Source organism: Macaca nemestrina (genome assembly GCF_043159975.1).
Source record: "Macaca nemestrina isolate mMacNem1 chromosome 4 unlocalized genomic scaffold, mMacNem.hap1 SUPER_4_unloc_5, whole genome shotgun sequence".
Classification (NCBI taxonomy): Eukaryota; Metazoa; Chordata; class Mammalia; order Primates; family Cercopithecidae; genus Macaca; species Macaca nemestrina.
In genome coordinates this window covers 451367-470069 of record NW_027257559.1, presented here as the reverse complement: position 1 = coordinate 470069, position 18703 = coordinate 451367, and the positions used below count along the sequence as shown (strand labels likewise).

Below are 18703 nucleotides of genomic sequence, written 5' to 3'. Positions count from 1 at the left end.
CGGAAAGGAAATCTGGCTGGGCAGTGGAGGGAAATTTCACACAGCCCAACGACAGCAACAGCATGAACAAAACAAAAAATACCTGACTGGAAAGTCATAGCCTGGCTAGCAAATTCGAAACAAAGCCACAATCCTAGCAGCACACATCACTGCAACACAGAGCTTCAGTCAGTGTGCGCACACTTTAAGTAGAAATGTAAAATGTCCATGTTTTTGGAACAAGGAGGCTATTTGTGTGTGTGTGATGTCAAAGAAAACAGATGAGAAGAAACTGTTGGCAAGTAAATAGAAATAGGCGCCCTTACACATTGACAGTGAGATAACGGTATGGCCCTAATGGAAGAAATCCGGCAACACCCATCAACATTTAAAATGTGCAGAACCCTGGATCCCACAATTCCATTTCTAGCAATGCATCCTATGAACATATTCACGCAAATATGCAAGAATTATGTACAACTCAGCAGTGATTAATCGAAAAGGTTGGGAACAACCTAAATACTTACCACTGGACAACCATGTTTATCTTATGCCAACATCTGTGTTTTTAAAAACAAGACACATAGGCTGAGCGCAGTGGCTCACGTGTGTAATCCCAGCACTTTGAGAGTCTGAGGCAGGTGGATCGCGAGGCCAAGATATCCAGATCATCCTGGCCAACATGATGAAATCCCGTCTCTACTAAAAATACAAAACTTATCTGGGCGTGGTGGCACACACCTGCAGTCCCAGCTACTCAGGAGGTTGAGGCAGGAGAACCGCTTGAACCTGGGAGGCGAAGGTTGCAGTGAGCTGAGATCACGCCAGCCTGGTGACAGAGCAAGACTCTGCCTTGGAAAAACAAACAAACAAACAAACAAAAACTGGCAACAGTGGTCACAGGGCAGTGATGGGAGTAGGACTGCCTTTCACTCTCCAGGACCTTTTGAATGTCGCTCATATTACATATTCAAAATATATGACTACAGCAAATATTTTCAAAGTAACTATGAAAAACTGGGAGAATAATAATATCTAACACACAGGACTGCTGTATAATAAAAGGATGAAAAACATTAAGCACTATCAGAGTTCAAAGGAAGAAAGATTAATTCTAGCTTGGATGTCAGAGCGGGGATGATGGAAAGGAAGTGAGTATTTCAAGTCTTGAAGGATGGAGAAGATTTAAAGAGGCAGAAGTGTGGAGATGATGTCCCAGATGGAGATAAGAACATAGGCGAAGACGATGTCCCAGATGGAGATAAGAACATAGGCGAAGACGATGAAGAGATGAGAAGGTATAAATTCTAAGTGCAGCTCTCAGGCTAGGCTTCAGAACAGGGCTTAGACAAGAAGCTGGAGTGCAAGGCTGATGGCGGGAATGGAAACACTGAAACCCAAACTTGCATATCACGCCCTGATCATGAGCATTGATGCCAAGCCAGGGAACCCATCCTTGATCTTAACAATGAAAAATCACTGGGCCGGGTGTGGCGGCTTATGCCTGTAATCCAGTGCTTTGAGAGGCTGAGGCGAGAGGACTGCTTGAGGTCAGGAGTTTGAAACCACTCTGGACAACACAGCAAGACTCTGTTCTTACAAAAAATTTAAAAATTAGCTAGGCAGGATAGCACACCTGTAGTCCCAGCTACTCAGGAGGCTGAGGCGGGAGGATCACTTGAGCCCAGGAATTTAGGGTTACAGTGAGCTGTCATGGCATGCCTGCATTCCAGCCTGAGCAACAGAGCAAGGGCATGTCTCAAAAATCAAATCAAATGAAATAAAATCACTAAAAGTTTGTATAGACATGAAGTATAAAATCATACCATATATGATTTAATCCAGATATATAATATAAATTAGAGGGGGAAAAGAGAAATTAGGAAGCTATTATAAGAAAACAAGACTCAACTAAGACAAGAGCAAAGGCCCTGGGCTCACAGCGCTATCTTTATATAAAGGAATGAACTATCACATTTATTTTCATGGCATCACCAACTTAGATACAGGCTACAGTATTCTGGAACCATCTCTGTATCAGTCAAATCAGATTGCCATAATACCGTAGGCAAATACCATAAAAAATACCATAGGCTGTGTGGTTTAAACATTAGTTTATTTCTCACAGCTCTGGAGGCTGGAAGTCCAAGATCAAAGTGTTGGCCAACTCAGTTCCGGGACAGAAACCTCTTCCTGGCTTGCAGACAGCCACCTTTCTTCTTGTTTCCTCACACCAGGGCAGTGGGAGCTCTCTGCTTTCTCTTTTTTTTTTTTTTTTTTTGAGACAGAGTCTCATTCTGTCACCAGGCTGGAGTGCAGTGGCACAATCTCAGCTCACTGCAACCTCTGACTCTCTGGTTCAAGCAACCCTCCTGCCTCAGCCTCCCGAGTAGCTGGGATTACAGGCACGTGTCACCACACCCAACTAATTTTTGTATTTTTAGTAGAAACAGGGTTTCAGGATGGTCTCAATCTCCTGACCCCGTGATCTCCCCACCTTGGCCTCCCAAAGTGCTGGGATTACAGGTGTGAGCCACCACACCAGGCCTGGTTTCTCTTCTTCTAAGGGCACTAATCCTGTCAGACCAGGGCCCACACTCATGACCTCATCTAACCCTAATCACTTCCCAAAGGTCCTACCCCCTAATACCATCACACTGGCAGTTAGGGCTGCAGTACAAGAATCTAGGGGAGACATAAACATTCAGTTTAGAACAATGTCTTTTCAATCCTGTTGAAAAAAACAACCAAATGAGGAGGCGACAAACTACCTTATATGTAAACAAGTCAGGACTTTTCATATTTCTGCTAACACATTAAGGTCAATTTAAAATGTCTGATAACAAGAGTCAGAAGCAGAGATAAATGAAAGTTAGTTACTCTGCATTTTAGGCCCACATTGAGCTGTCTTTCAATGACATTGTGGCACAAAGAACACTGCTTTCTATTCTTGGTTTTGCCACCAAAAAAGCTGGAACATTTCCCTGTATTTCTGTTTATCTCTAAAATCACTGGGATGACCTAGCAGACCTCCAAGGTCCCTTCCATTCACAAATTCCACAAATAACTTCCGACCAACAGAGGCTACACAAATAAACTACACTGACGAAGGGGAAAGCTAACACTAGCAAACAATGAGATGCACACAAGACAAGACGTATAGAGAACTGGATCAACCACAAACTGGGGGACGATGAGCCGGCGGTGGATAAAAACACATTCCCTAACGATGGACAGAGAGGCAATGGCGCCGAGGTAGTATTGTTGAAGATTTCCTATTTTAAACTTTCAAGATAAATGGCTCAATTGTTTATATTCATTCTGATTAAATGTGAACGTGAAAACTTCTTCCAGCGGACACAGACATCTAAAAAGTTCACAATGTATCCAATTTGTCATTTGATATTTTTACTGACAAGAAAAATGAGGGACTGAATATACAAACAGTCCATGCCTGATCATATGTATAAAGACAGAACTCAGACCACAACCTGTAGCTGCCCACCCAGGAAACCAATCCCCTATCTACAGTCAACAGCCAGGAGGCCAGCCAGGCTAGCACATCAGACAGGAAGCCAGACTGCTCTCTCTCCACAACCCAGAAACTAAACCACAACTCTGTCCCACGTGGCCAGGACTTGACTCAAAACTGACAGCCACCCTAATTTTGGCCCCTGTTTCCAGTTAGGATCATTCAGAGAAAGCCAAATACGTCCCTAATGAACCAAGGACACCCCGCTTCTGCACAGCCGCCTCCAGCCCCCACAACAGCCTCCACTGGGAGCCGTTCTTTTCCATCCTGAGGCTTCCCCACTCCTCATCCGCCACTCACTTGCATGTCAGTCTCTGCCACATGCAAGTGATGGTGCTGACTTTCTTGCCACAGCAGCTGTGAGAAAGTCGCCTCTGCCTGTCTCATGTGGGCGGCCTTCCTTTATTTCCCCCCAAAAATAAGTCTTAAATGAGGGGCTTCTCTCTATATGGCCAAGCTATACAATTCAGAAGCCCAGCATGGCAGATTCCAAGCCTGGAAAGACCATACACCCCTCAGGTCCTCTTTCCATAAAACACAGCTTCCTTGAGTTTTTCAGTCACTCCCCACCAACCAGGAAATGAACCACGTGTTATGGAAAGATCAAGGGCCTTGAAGTCAAACTTCTAGGTTCATCAAGTACTTCATCTTTGCACTTAAGAAATTACATGGCCTTGGCCAGATGTGGTGGCTCACACCTGTAATCCCAGCACTTGGGGAGGCCGAGTGGGGCGGATCAACCGAGGTTGGGAGTTCAAGACCAACCTAACCAACATAGAAAAACTCCGTCCCTACAAAAAATACAAAATCAGCCTGGCGTGGTGGCGCATGCCTGTCATCCCAGCTACTCGGGAGGCTGAGGCAGGAGAATTACTTGAACCTGGGAAGCAGAGGTTGTGGTGAGCCGAGATCGCACCATTGCACTCCAGCCTGGGCAAGAAGAGCAAAACTCTGTCTCAAAACAAAACAAAACAAAACAAAACAAAACAAAGCAAAACAAAACAAATGACGTGATCTTGAACAATTTTCTTAATTTCTCTAAGCCTCTATCTTCATCTTCAATAAAATAATTTTATCTCCAAGATTACATTAAATGGAATCCCACATGTAAACCAGCTGACAAATATCAGGTGCCCAACAGCTGTGCGCTCCTACTGCCGCCCCACTTTACCCCAAGGGAGAAGCGCAAGATGTCCTGAAAAAGCCTGTTGATCCCTACACCTCAGCATCCTGTGTTCACACAAGGCGCAGTGGCATCCAGAATTACCAGGGTCACCCAAATACAAGACATGTTTTGATTTTTCAACTTAGGTACACATGGCTTTTAAAGTTCACCATATATGATCCATAATTTAGAAGAGATTCTCCTACACTACCCCGTGGTTCTATTTTAGCAGACTTAGATGTGCCATAATAGCTCACTCTCTTAAGCCCTCTTCAGTATCAAAAACAAAACTTTAATCTGTAACACAGTTATCAGTAGTGAAAGTGGAAAAGGTACCTATGAGTCAAAATCACCCTCTGCTCCGCCCCACCCCACCCTACAAAAAGCTGTTCAGGAGTATTTGGGCTGCTTATGAGAATGCTGTCTGTATTCCCAGGGACAGACAAACGCCTACCCTGGTTAGAAGCTGCGCTGCTCAGCCTCCAGGGTAGAAAGCTCACCACATCCTCTACCCAAGGAGAAGAGAAGCAAATGGGGTGGCCAGGCTCCAGGATGTGGATGTTTAGTGTGGTTTCTGCAGTCTAGGTCACCGCCATGGGTGAAGCTCTTCCTTCCTTCCTTTCCACCCAAGTGGCCAAGGTCCTACGGCTGCTGTAAGGCCTCTTCCCTATGAGGCAGCGCAGCCATTCGCCTTCCCCCTTCTTCTTCTTCTTGTTTTTTGAGATGGAGTCTCGCTCTGTCACCCAAGCTGGAGTGCAGTGGTGTAATCTTAGCTCACTGCCACCTCTGCCTCCCGGGTTTAAGTAATTCTCCTGCCTCAGCCTTCCAAGTACCTGGGATTACAGGCACCTGCCACCACGCCCAGCTAATTTTTATATTTTTAGTAGAGAGGGAATTTCAACTTCTTGGCCAGGCTGCTCTTGAACTCCTGACCTCAGGTGATCCACCTGCTTCGGCCTCCCAGAGTGCTGGGATTACAGGCATGAGCCACTGCGTCTGGCCGAGTCAGCCCAGCCATCCTGACTTTTTGTTCTGGCAAAATTACTCTCTTCCACGTCTACCTTCCAAGTAGCTAAATCAGAGATCTGGCCCTTGGGGCAGGCTTGAAGAATCCCTGTTTTTGGTCCTCAAGAGGTCCTACCAGGGTCTGGGACAATTCCAAGACTTGTGTTCTTAAAGAGGAAAGAAACCTCACATACACGGCTCTCGCAGAGCTCAGGCGAGCCCGTATCGGAGGCAAGGCTTGGGAGGCGGCCCTAAGGTTTGGGTGTGCCATCTATGATAACAGCTAAGAGATCTGAAGCCAGCTGTCTGGGTTCAAACCTCAATTCCAACAGCACTGGCTGTGTGATGTTAGACAACGTCCCCAGCCTCTCTGTGGTTCAGTTTCCTCACTGTAAAAGGGCCACAATAATAGAGCTGCTCTAAAAATTAAGTGAATTGGTGCATATAAGGTTTTCAGAACAATGCTTGGCACATGAGGAGTTCAATAGACACGTATTGAACAGAGTAACTTAGCAATTACTAAATATACTCATGCAGGCCAGGCGTGGTGGCTCATGCCTGTAATTCCAAAACTTTGAGATGCTGAGGTGAGAGGGTCACTTGAGCCCAGGAGTTTGAGAGTAGCATGGGCAACAGAGCAATATTCCATCTCTAAAAATGTGTGTAACATACATGTCTATATACACTCAAATGTTCACAGTGTATTTATAGTATACAAAATAGCTGGAACACAGACTTAACTATTCACAATGGTTACTTCTAGAGAAGGGGGAATGCAAATTTCAGCTTTTTACACCACACATATATTCTTGTATCATCTGAAATATTTAAGCAAATTGTATGTATAAATTTGCCCCAAAACACATAGCAGAACAATGTAGTTTTGACTCAAAAATCTTCAAATCGTGATGGAATTGTCCTGTGAAAGTAAAGTTATAGAGATGAAAATTCTCCCTCTAGCCTAAATGCTCTTTCATATGACCTATATTACACAAACCAATGCAGAGGCCCAATCCTTTCCCCACTGTCGTAAGAATTTTTCAGTGAACTGCATTCCCCTTTACAAACTAGATGATAGTTAGAGTTACCAGGCAAGAACGTGGATCCAGTTCTGCTTTTTCAAAGCCCAATGTTCCTCACATAATAGCAATGCATTCTTCAACCGGTCAACTGCCCCCAACACCTGAGCTCTCTGTTGTACACAACTCAGCGAGGCCTGGGAGAAAGCAGGTGCAAATTTCACTTACTCAGTAACAACACATCCCGCCTGATTCTTCTGCTGGGCTAGTTCTCAAGTCATCTTTTTCTAAGCTTTCATTTGGCTCTGCCACACGTACCTAGGCTGGGTAAAACACTTTATGATTCTCCTGCTTCAACCTCCCAAGTAGCTGGGACTACAGGTGTGCCACCACACCTAGCTAATTTTTGTATTCTTAGTAAAGATGGGGTTTCACCATATTGGCCAGGCTGGTCTCAACCTCCTGACCTCATGATCCGCCCGCCTCGGCCTCCCAAAGTGCTGGGATTACAGGTGTGAGTCACCGCACCTGGCCTACTTTACCAGTTTTGTTCCTGAATTAAACCTGTTATTACTATCAATAATGTCAATCAGTGCCATTTCATTCACCGTATGACACACACACACAAAGCACTTCATACTCGCTCCACCTATCTGCTTTTCTGCAATGGCCTCAGTGTTCCCCATCTTACATGAGAGACACAGAGAAAGATAATGACTTCTCCAAGGTTTTGTAATTCACAATCAGTGGCAGAACCAACTAGCCCAACCAGGTCTGGCCAAGGCTTGTGTTTCAGCCACACCACCTGGTTGCTGCCCCTAAGGTTCAATGGGCAAGTAACAGATCACTCCGATTGCAGAGGCTTCAGAAATGCCTTCCGCCATAGTACAATGGACGGTTCGCTCTCAGGAGGGGAGGCAGGGGTGGGAATCAGCACACAGTTCTGCTCGGTTTCTCATGCAGGGCACAGACTATGTATTTTGTGCCTTGCTTTGGAGGTGAAATGTCTCCTGCTCCCTGTACAACATCTTTCTTTGTCCTCTCCACATAAAAGTACAACTGAGTTCCTCAGGGGCAGGCAGTGATCACTGCCCTGTGCCACACCTGACTGATGTACCAACAGGTGGACACACAGGCTCTTCTCTTATGGCCCAGGCTGCCCCCATCTCCTAAGCATCGAAAACTACACACAGGATTTGCAGAACATTAATGACATGGAGGTGACTGCTTCATCTCTGTTGAAAACTTACTGCAGTGTTGTAAAGAAGAGAATTCAGGAAAAGCTGAACATTTGAGGCTGGCTGGCTGTAATCTTCAGCTGCTGAGAAAGCCTCAGCTGCTCGGTTCCACGGTGGAAATCCAACTCCTCCCTCAAAGTCCAACTCAAGTACACCTCCTCTGCGGTGCCTGCCCCTTCCTCCCTTTCACAAGCACGTGCTCCCTCTGCAGTCCCAGAACATTCTATCGCCACCTGTGGAGCCACACTGTCCCAGCCGACAGCCAGCTCAGTGCACAGCTGCCTCTCCCTGTGTGTACCTGCAGGCCCCACCTGGGCTGGAAGGCTGCCTCCTTCTCCTCCACACGGAAGCGGCACTCAGGACCTACTGAATGAGGGAGGGAGTGGATGAGCAAGATCAGCCAAGGGCCACAGGGAGTGGCCTGCAGCTCCCAGCAGGAAGAGCCCCTGCCCTGCCAATCCGGAGGTGCTGGCTCTGTTCTCAGCAGGGCTGCTAAAAGCTCCCTTATAACAGCTCTAGGCCACAACGACCAACTTGGTGTCAGGCCCTAGAGACACCAAAAATTGTAACAAATAAAGAGGCCGGGTATGCAGCATGCTGGTTAAAAGCACAGACTTCAGAGTCAGAGCTTGAATTCCACTTATTAGGTGACCTTGAGCTAGTTACTCAATGCATCGATCTCATTTTGTCACAGGCAGAACGAGGACATTATCTGCCACGTGGTGTTGCTGAAAAAGTAAGAGAGGTGACAGACGCAAAGTGCTTGGCACTTACTCTTACTGGTTTATTACAAAGAAAAGAACACAGGAACAGCCAAATGCAAGAGATGCACAGGCACACCACGGGGCAGAGAGGTCGGGGCTCCCATGCCGTCCCTGGAAGTGCCACCTCCCCAGCACCAAATGAGTTCACCAAACCAGAAGCTCTCCAAACCCAGTATTTAGAGGGTTTTATGGAGTTTTCATAACATAGACATGATGAAGTCATTGGCCACCCGTGACTAGCTCAATCTCCAGCCTATCTCGTCTCCCCTCCCAGAGATAGGGGTGGTGCTGATATGTCCAACTCTTTACTCATGACTCATCTTTCTGGCAACCAGCCCTAATCCTGAACCTGTCCAGGGGCCCGAAGCCACCTGTCATCTCATTATCATACAAAAGACACTCCTATCACCCCAGAGATTCCAAAAGTCTGAGAAGCTCTTGTGTCAGGTATTGAAACCCCACAATATTGTACTATGTATCCCACTATCACAATACTTTTTTTCTGAGACAGAGTCTACCTCTGTTGCCCAAGTTGGAGTGCCGTGGTGCGATCTCAGCTTATGGTGCGATCTCAGCTCACTGCAACCTCCACCTCCCAAGTTCAAGCAATTCTTGTGTCTCACCCTCCTGAGTAGCTGGGACTACAGGTGTGCGACACTACAACTAATTTTTGTATTTTTTAGCAGAGACGGGGTTTCACTGTGTTGGCCAGGCTGGCCTCAACTCCTGGCCTCAAGTGATCTGCCTGCCTCGGCCTCCCAAAAAGCTGGGATAAGTCATGAGCCACCATGCCTTGCCTCACTATCACAATAATTATACTGAGAGGATGGGGGAGAAAAACGTGGGCAACAAGAGGAGGGGGGAGGGTAAGCAACCTGAATCCTTGTCTTCCACAGTAGGACATCTCCCTGTCTTCCACACAATCTAGAAGAACCAGCTAAAACATAAACACAGTAACCTCCAAGGAGCAGGGATCAGGGTGGAGAAGGGTAAGGTAGGGGATTGCTGGGTTTTGTTCTAAGCCTTGTTAATTTCTGACTCTTAGAGCTGCATGCCTGTACAACTTTGCTAAAAATGAATATTTACCTGTAATCCCAGCACTTTGGGAAGCCAAGGTGGGCGTATCACGAGGTCAGGAGATCGAGACCATCCTGGCTAACACGGTGAAACCCCATCTCTACTAAAAATACAAATATTATCCAGGCGTGGTGGCGGGCACCTGTAGTCCCAGCTACTCAGGAGGTTCTGGCAGGAGAATGGTGTGAACTCAGGAGGCAGAGCTTGCAGTGATCTGAGACCATGCCACTGCACTACAGCCTGGGTGACAGAGCGAGACTCCATCTCAAAAAAAAAAAAAAGAGTATTTAATTTTTAAACAAAATCTGATACTTGACCAACAACAATAGTATATTAAGTGATACGGTTTTTTGGGGTTTTTTTTGGAGAGAGGGTCTTGCTCTGTTGCCCAGGCTGGAGTGCTGTGGTACAATTCTAACTCACCACAGCCTCAGATTATTGGGATCAGGTGATCAACCTCCCGAGCAGCTAGAACCACAGGTGTGCACCACCACGCCCAGCATTTTTTTTTTTTTTTTTTTTTTTTGGTAGAGGTGGAGGTCTCGCTATGTTGGTGGTCTTAAACTGCTGATCTCAGTGGATCCTACTGCCTCAGCCTCCCTAAGTGCTGGGATTACAGGTGTGAGCCACCACACCAGGCCCAAGTGGCGTATTCTAAAATTTTTTGGAATCCAACCACTTTGAAAATGTATGGAGAGCTATAAATCGTCTCCCCATAAACACACATGGATGCATATACACAAAATTGTTGCACAGGATTTTGGGGACTTCATAAATTTCTGAAAGCCAGGTTAAAAACCTTAGGATTATAGATTCTGGTTTCTTTTTTTTTTTTTCTTTTTTTTTTTTTTTTTTTTTTTTTTTTTTTGAGACAGAGTCTCGCTTTGTCGTCCAGGCTGGAGTGCAGTGACGTGATCTCGGCTCACTGCAAGCTCCGCCTCCCAGGTTCATGACATTCTCCTGCCTCAGCCTCCCGAGTAGTTGGGATTACAGGTGCCCGCCACCATGCCTGGCTAATTTTTTGTGTTTTTAGTAGAGGCAGGGTTTCACCATAGCCAGGATGGTCTCAATCTCCTGACCTCGTGATCTGCCCTCCTCGGCCTCCCAAAGTCTGGGATTACAGGCGTAGCCACCGCGCCCGGCCCTAGATTCTGGTTTATTAAAGGAAATGTATTTCAAGTCAGAGCTTGTCATTTATTGCACAGGAAAATGAAAACTTCATTTAAAAAATCAAAAACACCCACATGATAAAATGAGGTCCTGCGTGGTTTTAAACTACTTGGTGACCACCATCAGTTGTTTTCTTGACCACGGGATGCACCTAATTCCTAACTATGAATAAAGGTGCAAACATTGTTTATTGTGCTTTTGGCTTCAGCCTTGAAATAATCAGATTCTCTCAAACTCAGGAATGTGAATCGCTGTTTGGTTGATGCAGCTATTTCCATTCTAGAAATAGATCTGGAATCATGTACTTTTGCCCATGAAGAGTCCTTTCTGTAAAACTTGAAAAGGCAAGGTCCCAAATTCCCCATATGGGTGTTTCTTCCAGTAGAAGAATGACTCTAATGACTTCTTAGCAAAACTTACATAATCAGGGCAGGCCATCAAAATACTCCAAAACACAAAGTTTAGCTCCGTTTCTTGTGGACCTGTCTCCACTGCTATCAATCTCACCAACAGCCTCACATCAAGTCAGAGGAACGGTTTTTTCATTTAATAAGGATCTTCATTGCTGGGTGTGGTGGCTCACACCTGTAATCCCAGCACTTTGGGAGGCCAAGGCAGGCGGATCATGAGGTCAGGAGTTTGTGACAAGCCTGGTCAACATACTGAAACCCCGTCTGTAGTAAAAATACAAAAATTAGCCAGGCTTGGTGGCATGTGCCTGTAGTCCCAGCTACTCAGGAGGCTGAGGCAGGAGGACTGCTTGAACCCGGGAAGTGGAAGTTGTGGTGAGCCAAGATTGCACCACTGCCCTGCAGCCTGGGCAAGAGAATGAGACTAGGTCTCAAAAAAAAAAAAAAAAGGGATCTTCATGTTCCTGCCAATTTGCAAAAAAGAAAAAAAAAATTGGTATCTGTTAACCAGAGGCAATGAAAAGCACTTCCCAGGCTGCTGTAGTAAGTGGATCAGTAACTGTGGTGGGAGATTCCAACCCCCGAGACCTGTGACTATGTCACACAGCAAAAGGGCTTTGCCACAGGCCTTAGGAGGAGTATCCTGGGCTACCCAGGGAGGTCCAGTCTAATCCCATGAGCCTCTAAGAGCATAGAACTGGCCAGGCATGGTGGATCACGCCTGTAATCTCCACACTTTGGGAGGCTAAGGCAGGCGGATCACGAGATCAAGAGATGGAGACCATCCTGGCTAAAATGGTGAAACCCCATCTCTACTAAAAATACAAAAATTAGTCGGGCATCGTGGCGGGCACCTGTAGTCCCAGCTACTCAGGAGGCTGAAGCAGGAGAATCACTTGAACCTGGGAGGTAGAGGTTGCAGTGAGCTAAGATCACGCCACTGCACTGCAGCCTGGGTAACAGTGCGAGACTCCATCTCAAAAAAAATTTTAAAGTAGGGCATAGAACTTTCTCTGAGTGGAAGAACAGAAATGCACACAGGGGAACTGGAGAGCCTGACCAGGTCCCTGGCCTAGCTAGTCCTGAGCTGATGGGACCACGTGCAAAGACCAGATAGAGGCCTCAGGAGCTGAGGGCAGCCCCCAACAGATGACCAGCAAGGGAACAGACACCTCAGTCCTGCAACCACAAGGAACTATATTTGGCCAAAAGCGCTTGGAAACAATTCTCCAGTGAGGAATGCAGCCCAGCCCACACGGTGATTTTTGTCCAGTGACACCCACGTCAGACTTCTGCCCCACAGAACTATGAGATGATACAATTTCAATTGTTTTAAGCCATTAAATTTATGGAAATGTGGTAAAGCAGCAACAGAAATGAATACAGTGATTTATGTGGAAACCACTAGAAGAGTGTCTGGCACCGTGTTGACACCTGACAAGCGTTTCCTGATTTCCTTACATCGCAAGGCAGGGCTGGCCACACTCCATCCACAACAATACATGATAGACTTGTTCTGACAAAACAGATTCAGTGAATTATAAATGGCCCAGAACACCTACAAATTTCAGGTTTCAGGTAAGTGATTGCCTTTCCTTTCACTTAGAAACCTCACAATGCTCATCTTACTGAGAAACTCTAAGTACCAGGCAGGAGACTGAACACCAGACAAACCCAGCCCCAGATGCCCCGAGGGAGCCCATCCCAGCACTCACTCCGCTGCACTGAAATGATGTCCAGGTCAGTTTATCCCACTAGACCAAGAACTCCGGCTCTCCATGTGTGAGTCACCAGTGCTGCCTCTGCATCGCTGCTTCTAGGATGGTGCTTCTGCACTTCACAGGAAATCTGTATCAATGTTTGTCAACACTATATATGACAGTGTAACTTAATGTCTGCACAGAAAACATCAATTCTTTGAGGACCAGGGCCGGGTTTATTAGCCTTTGTCCTCCCACTGCCACTGTCTGGGACATCAGAGGCACTCGGTAGAAGTTGCTGAAGAGAAAGTAAAGGCAGAGGAGAGACAGGAAAGCAGGACCAACACTGCAGACACAGATTCTGACGTGGCTGGAGGAGAGGCAAGCCAGAGAAACTTCCTGGATGCTGGAATGGGGTTCACTGTGATACCTGCTGCTGAATTTCAAATGTCAAAGGTGGTGCTTTGCTGACCTTGACCTCTGACTGCCCTTTAGCTTTCCCAACCTCAACACAGGGCACTTAGAAACTGCTATGTCAAGAAATTATGCTTCATTAAGGCATGGGAATGTTATTTACATGGACATTCGTTACTGCATTTTTTACATGCGAATGTAAATAATTGAAGAGATTGTTAAAGACTAAATCATGTGCATTCAATAACTTTGTAAAATATTAATGAGAACTGAAACACAAATTTTGATATTCCCCCAAAATGCTAAAATATAAAAAATACTGGCCAATTAAAGATAGAAAACAATCCTAATGAAGCTCCCCAACAGACACATAAAAACTTCTCTGTACATTAAACATTTGGGATTTCAAAGGAAAACCCAGATTCATTCCATTCTTAATATGGCATTTAAAAAAAAATCTTAGGTAATACAGTATTTCATTTAAAATTTACAAAATTCCATTACATTCATGATTTCATTTGATCCTCAAAACAATCTCCTGAGTTAGGCAGAACAGGTATTACTAACAACTAACTCCATTCTACAGGTAAGGGAACTGAAGTTCAGAAAGCACTTGGACTTAACAAAAGCTTTAATAGGGCCACATATCGAAACCAAATCTTCTGCTCAAAAGAACTAGAAGAAGTTATCTTTTACATATTATTCATACTTACATCCTGTCAATATCCAACAATGTTTTGAAGTCACCTGCAATAATAGACAGCTATCCAATAAAAACATTAAAATGAAAAACGGGGGGGGGGGGGAACAGCAGGTGACATGGGAGACAGAAGAAGGTACATAGCAAAGACTGAGACTTATAATCTAAGAAAACTTCATCTCTGACCTTCCAGTTCCAGGCAGATAATACTAAAGGAAACAACATGGTTCATAGACTCATCAACTGACAAAAGAGCGGTTGCATCAGTTCTTAACTATGAAACACTCCTAGCAGCCATAGCAAATCTCTAGGACAACATATCAATGGCATCAAAGCAAGAGTATACTTCAGTGATAGAGTGAATTAAGTTCCCTGTTTGGGACCCAGGCCAGGGCTAGAGAAAAGAACTCTGAAATGTAGAGCTCAAAAATGTATCCTCTGTCAGCCAGGTGCAGTGGCTCACACCTGTAATCCCCAGCACTCTGGAAGGCCGAGGCGGACAGATCACGAAGTCAGGAGATGGAGACCATCCTGGCTAGCACAGAGAAATCCTGTTTCCACTAAAAATACAAAAAATTAGCCGGGCGTGGTGGCAGGCGCCTATAGTCCCAGCTGCTTGGGAGGCTGAGTTGGAGAATGGAGTGAACCCAGGAGGCGGAGCTTGCAGTGAGCCTAGATCCTGCCACTGCACTCCAGCCTGGGCAACAGAGCAAAACTCCGTCTCAAAAAAAAAAAAAAAAAAAAAAAAAAAAACATTATATATGTGTGTGTGTGTGTGTGTGTGTGTGTGTGTGTGTGTGTATCCTCTGTCTTCTCCATACCCATGTGTTCCCTTCTGTGAGAGACTTCCTTACACCACTGCTGGGAAGAGAATTTTTCTCTGCTATATTTGCTTGGAAGAATTAAAGGTGCAGGGCAAAAATTCTTGGAAATTATGTACTTTACGATCCTCAAAAGTGAGAAAAATGAAACCCAGAAGAGAAGGCCTTCCAGGAAAATTCCAGAGCCGAAGGTAGACCCAGTACATTGTTTTTGTTTTGAGAGGAAGTCTCACTCTATGGCCCAGGCTGGAGTGCAGTGGAGCCATTTCACTCACTGCAACCTCCGCCTCCTGGGTTCAAGCTATTCTCCTGCCTCAGCCTCCTGAGTAGCTGCGATTACAGGTACCCACCACCACGCCGAATCAATTTTTGGATTTTTAGTAGAGATAGGGTTTCATCATGTTGGCCAGGTTGCTCTCGAACTCCTGACCTCAAGTGATCAGCCTGCCTAGACCTCCCAAAGTCCTCGGATTACAGGCATGAGCCACCGCGCCTGGCCGACCTGGAAAGTTTTAATCAATTACTCTGAACCATGAAACAAACATTAGGAAGTAATAGAAAAAAAAATTAATCTAAAAACCCTCTGGACAGTCAAAGAATTGCAGATTTAAAATAGTATGAATACTTGGATTCATGGTTTTGAAAAAGGACCTCGCATTTACCCGCATGCACAAACTGCCTGCCCACCTCTATCAGAGCATTTTTCAAGCTGTGCTACAGTTAACTATGTACTGCCCAAAGTTAATCTGTCCCTGCAGATCATAAGCTCTTCAAGACCAGGACTTCAGGAGAACAAGCAAAACTTCAGAGAGAAAGGAGCCACCGAAACAGAGTTCATAGCAATGGGTCGGCAGGAGCTGATGACTGGAGGTGCGCTGTAGCTTTGGGGTCTGGGACAGCGGAGGGCAGAGAAGGCAAAAGGGCCTGCATGACACGCTACAGGGCTAGGAGCATCAGCTGCGGTGATTAGTTCAGTTTTGTCTCGTATGCCTGTTACTTATACACCATCTCTTGTTCAGAAAGAACTTCAGGTTGAGTATTTGGACTCCTTGAGTCTTCTGCTGTTTGTCTCCGGGACGTTTAACAGTCTTAAAAGGGGAAAACTGTCCAGTTCGATTTTCCTTCCTGGGACATTACAGGTTTTTCAAAAGTTTGATGAAAGCATTCACTAAGGAGTGATTCCACTTTCTCTGGTGGCTGAGAAATACGCGTCTGAGGGGCAGCATCAGGTCTTCTCATCAAGCTGAGGTCGGAGTCTCCCCACCCACGGACCTCACCCTTGCTCTCCCCTCATAAATCTGACTTCTAACTGTAACTGCCTTGGCTTCATTCCGTGGGTGTGGATGCTCCTGCTTGAAACGCATTTTCCAGCCCGCCAAATTTTTGGGAGAGTTTCTTCCACTCTCCAAGCGCCGAGAGTTACAAAGTTCAATCTACCTTTCCAGATTTTTTTTTTCTTCCCATTACTAACGGAAGAAATCAAGAAACGCCAGGCAGAAGGGCCCTGCTCCCTCCAATCAGAACCCAGCCCGGGGCCAGAGCGGGAAGTGCGGCGGTGGGACGCGCAGTGATAGCCCCTCGCCCCCCTGGACCCGCCGGCCAGGGCAGAGGTCCGTGCGGCCGCTGTGCGACAGCTCCGGGCCCGCGCCTCTCGCTTCCTCCCGCCGGGCAAGTGAGAGGATAAACCATGGGGCGGGGTCAGCGCGCCCCCACCAACCGCGACCCTCGCGCACGGACCCCCACTACACGCGCGTCCCAGGCGGAGTCGACCCAGAGGAGCCACGGGGCAGCGCACAGCCCCACTAGCAGGGCGGCCAGGACCCACGCGCGCGGGTCCACGAAGCCACCTATATAGGTGACAAAACACTCAGGAAGCCGTCATGCGGGGCCGGGAAAGAGCCCCCACCCAGAGTCACGGACTCCCTCGTCCGAGGGTCCGCGCAGTCCCCTCGGTGAGTCTAGCGAAGCAGTCTCGCTGCGAGGGAGGTCGGGGAGGGCGGCGGAGTCTACCACTCGCGGTGACCCGGACCCCGCCCCACGAGTGGGTCCTCGCAGGGCCCCCTCTACCGCACGCGGGGACCAGCCACGCCGCGGAGGACCGGGCAGAAGCCAGCGCCCGGGTCCATGCAGTGCACTCCGCGGCAGACGCGGGGAGCCGGGGAGCAGTGGGGACCTGCCGCCACCCGCAGGGCGACCAGGATCCCCGCGCAGGCCCATGCGGTATCGTAGCAGGCGCGAAGCCCCCGGTGCCACCCGAGGCCGAGACAAAGTCCAGGAGCAAGGACCCCGGATCCCGACCTCGGACCCTGAGGAGCCCAGCTCGGAGCTGCCACGCCCGGGGCAGAGACCCCGCTCGCTCTGGAGACCCCGTTGCCCGTCGCGCCGTCTCACCTCAGGCCGCCGCCTGGCAGCGCTCGCTCCTCGCCGCGGCGCCTGGGCCGACTGGAGCGCAGCTGAGCAGCCGACAGAGCCGCGGCAGCCTCAACAATGGAGCCCCGGGGCGGGGCCGCCGCCGCCGCTTCAGCCCGTGTTCCCCGCTCAGGATCCGGCTCGGATCAAGGAGCTGCAGCTGGCGCGGGGCTGCGGCCGGGACACACACCGTGCAGGTGCACACGGACCAGCCCGCCTCCCGCCGCCCCGCCCCCAGCGGAGCCGGGCGCCAAGGGCCCGCCCCCCGGTCAATGGGGAACGAGCCGTGTGGAGAGGGCGGGGCCTGGGGGAACAAATGGAGGTTGGGCGGGGCGGTGCCGGGACTGGGCGTGCAGGGTCCCGCGGGAGGACCGGACCCAAGAGCTGATAGGATCCTGGCCTCCTAGAAGACCCAGCTCAACGTCCACCTGGAGTCTGCTCTACAGGACGCGCTCATCTCAAGCCCAGAACTCAGGCTTTTAGGGCAGAGAGCGAGAGACAGGCTTGCTTTACAAAAAGTGAAACTGAGGTCCAAGGAATAGGATTGCCTGCTGCCCGAAGTCATGTAGTCCCATTCACTCGTTCACCTTGTCATTCAGCAAACAGTTGGAAGCACTTATGGTGGGCGTTAGGAGTGAAGTAGGGCCTGTAATCCCAGCACTGTAATCCAGCACTTTGTGGGGCCGAGGCAGGTGGATCACTTGAGGCCAGGAGTTCGAAACCAGCCTGACCAACAAGATGAAACCCCATCTCTGCTAAAAATACAAAAACTTAGCCGATCGTGGTGGCGCGTACCTGTGGTCCCAGCTACCGGGAAGACTGAGGCAAGATAATCGTTTGAACCCGGGAGCTGGAGGTTGCAGTGAGCTGAGATGGTGCCAACTGCATGCGCTCCGGCCTGGGCAACAGAGTGAGACTCTGTCTCAAAAAAAAAAAAAAAAAAAAAATTAATAGATGGGAAGTAGAAGCGAACTTAGGCCTTCCCTGAAGGAGCTCGGCCAAGGAGTATCTGAAATGTCTCTGCATCTCTTTAAGGTCTGATAAAGGAACCAGGAGCAAGCACTAATCACTTCCCTTTCCTGCCTCAGAGCTTTCATATGTTTGCTGTTCCCCGCCTGAAATGCCAAGTACCAATGGTGTTTATTTATTTATAGAAATAGGGTCTCCCTATATTGCTCAGGCTGGTCTCAACCTTCTGGCCTCAAGCTATCCTCTCGTCTCAGCCTCCCAAAGTGTTGGGATTACAGGCATGAACCACTGTCTCCAGCCCAGATCGTCTTTAAAACGTCTTTCCTCATCT

The 18703-nt window shown here is 47.8% G+C and overlaps 1 protein-coding gene and 1 pseudogene across 1 annotated transcript in view; one reads left to right on the top strand and one right to left on the bottom strand.

The window, feature by feature from the left end:
• Positions 1-17580, bottom strand: part of LOC139361059 (SH3 domain and tetratricopeptide repeat-containing protein 1-like) — a 51028-nt gene extending 33448 nt beyond the window's left edge. The window contains exon 1 of the mRNA XM_071089535.1: positions 17386-17580. The gene's annotated coding sequence lies outside the window, so the exon portion shown is untranslated. The remainder of the gene's footprint in view (positions 1-17385) is intronic.
• LOC139361056 (collagen alpha-1(I) chain-like) lies at positions 16875-17810 on the top strand (annotated as a pseudogene).
• The last annotated feature ends 893 nt before the right edge of the window (positions 17811-18703 follow it).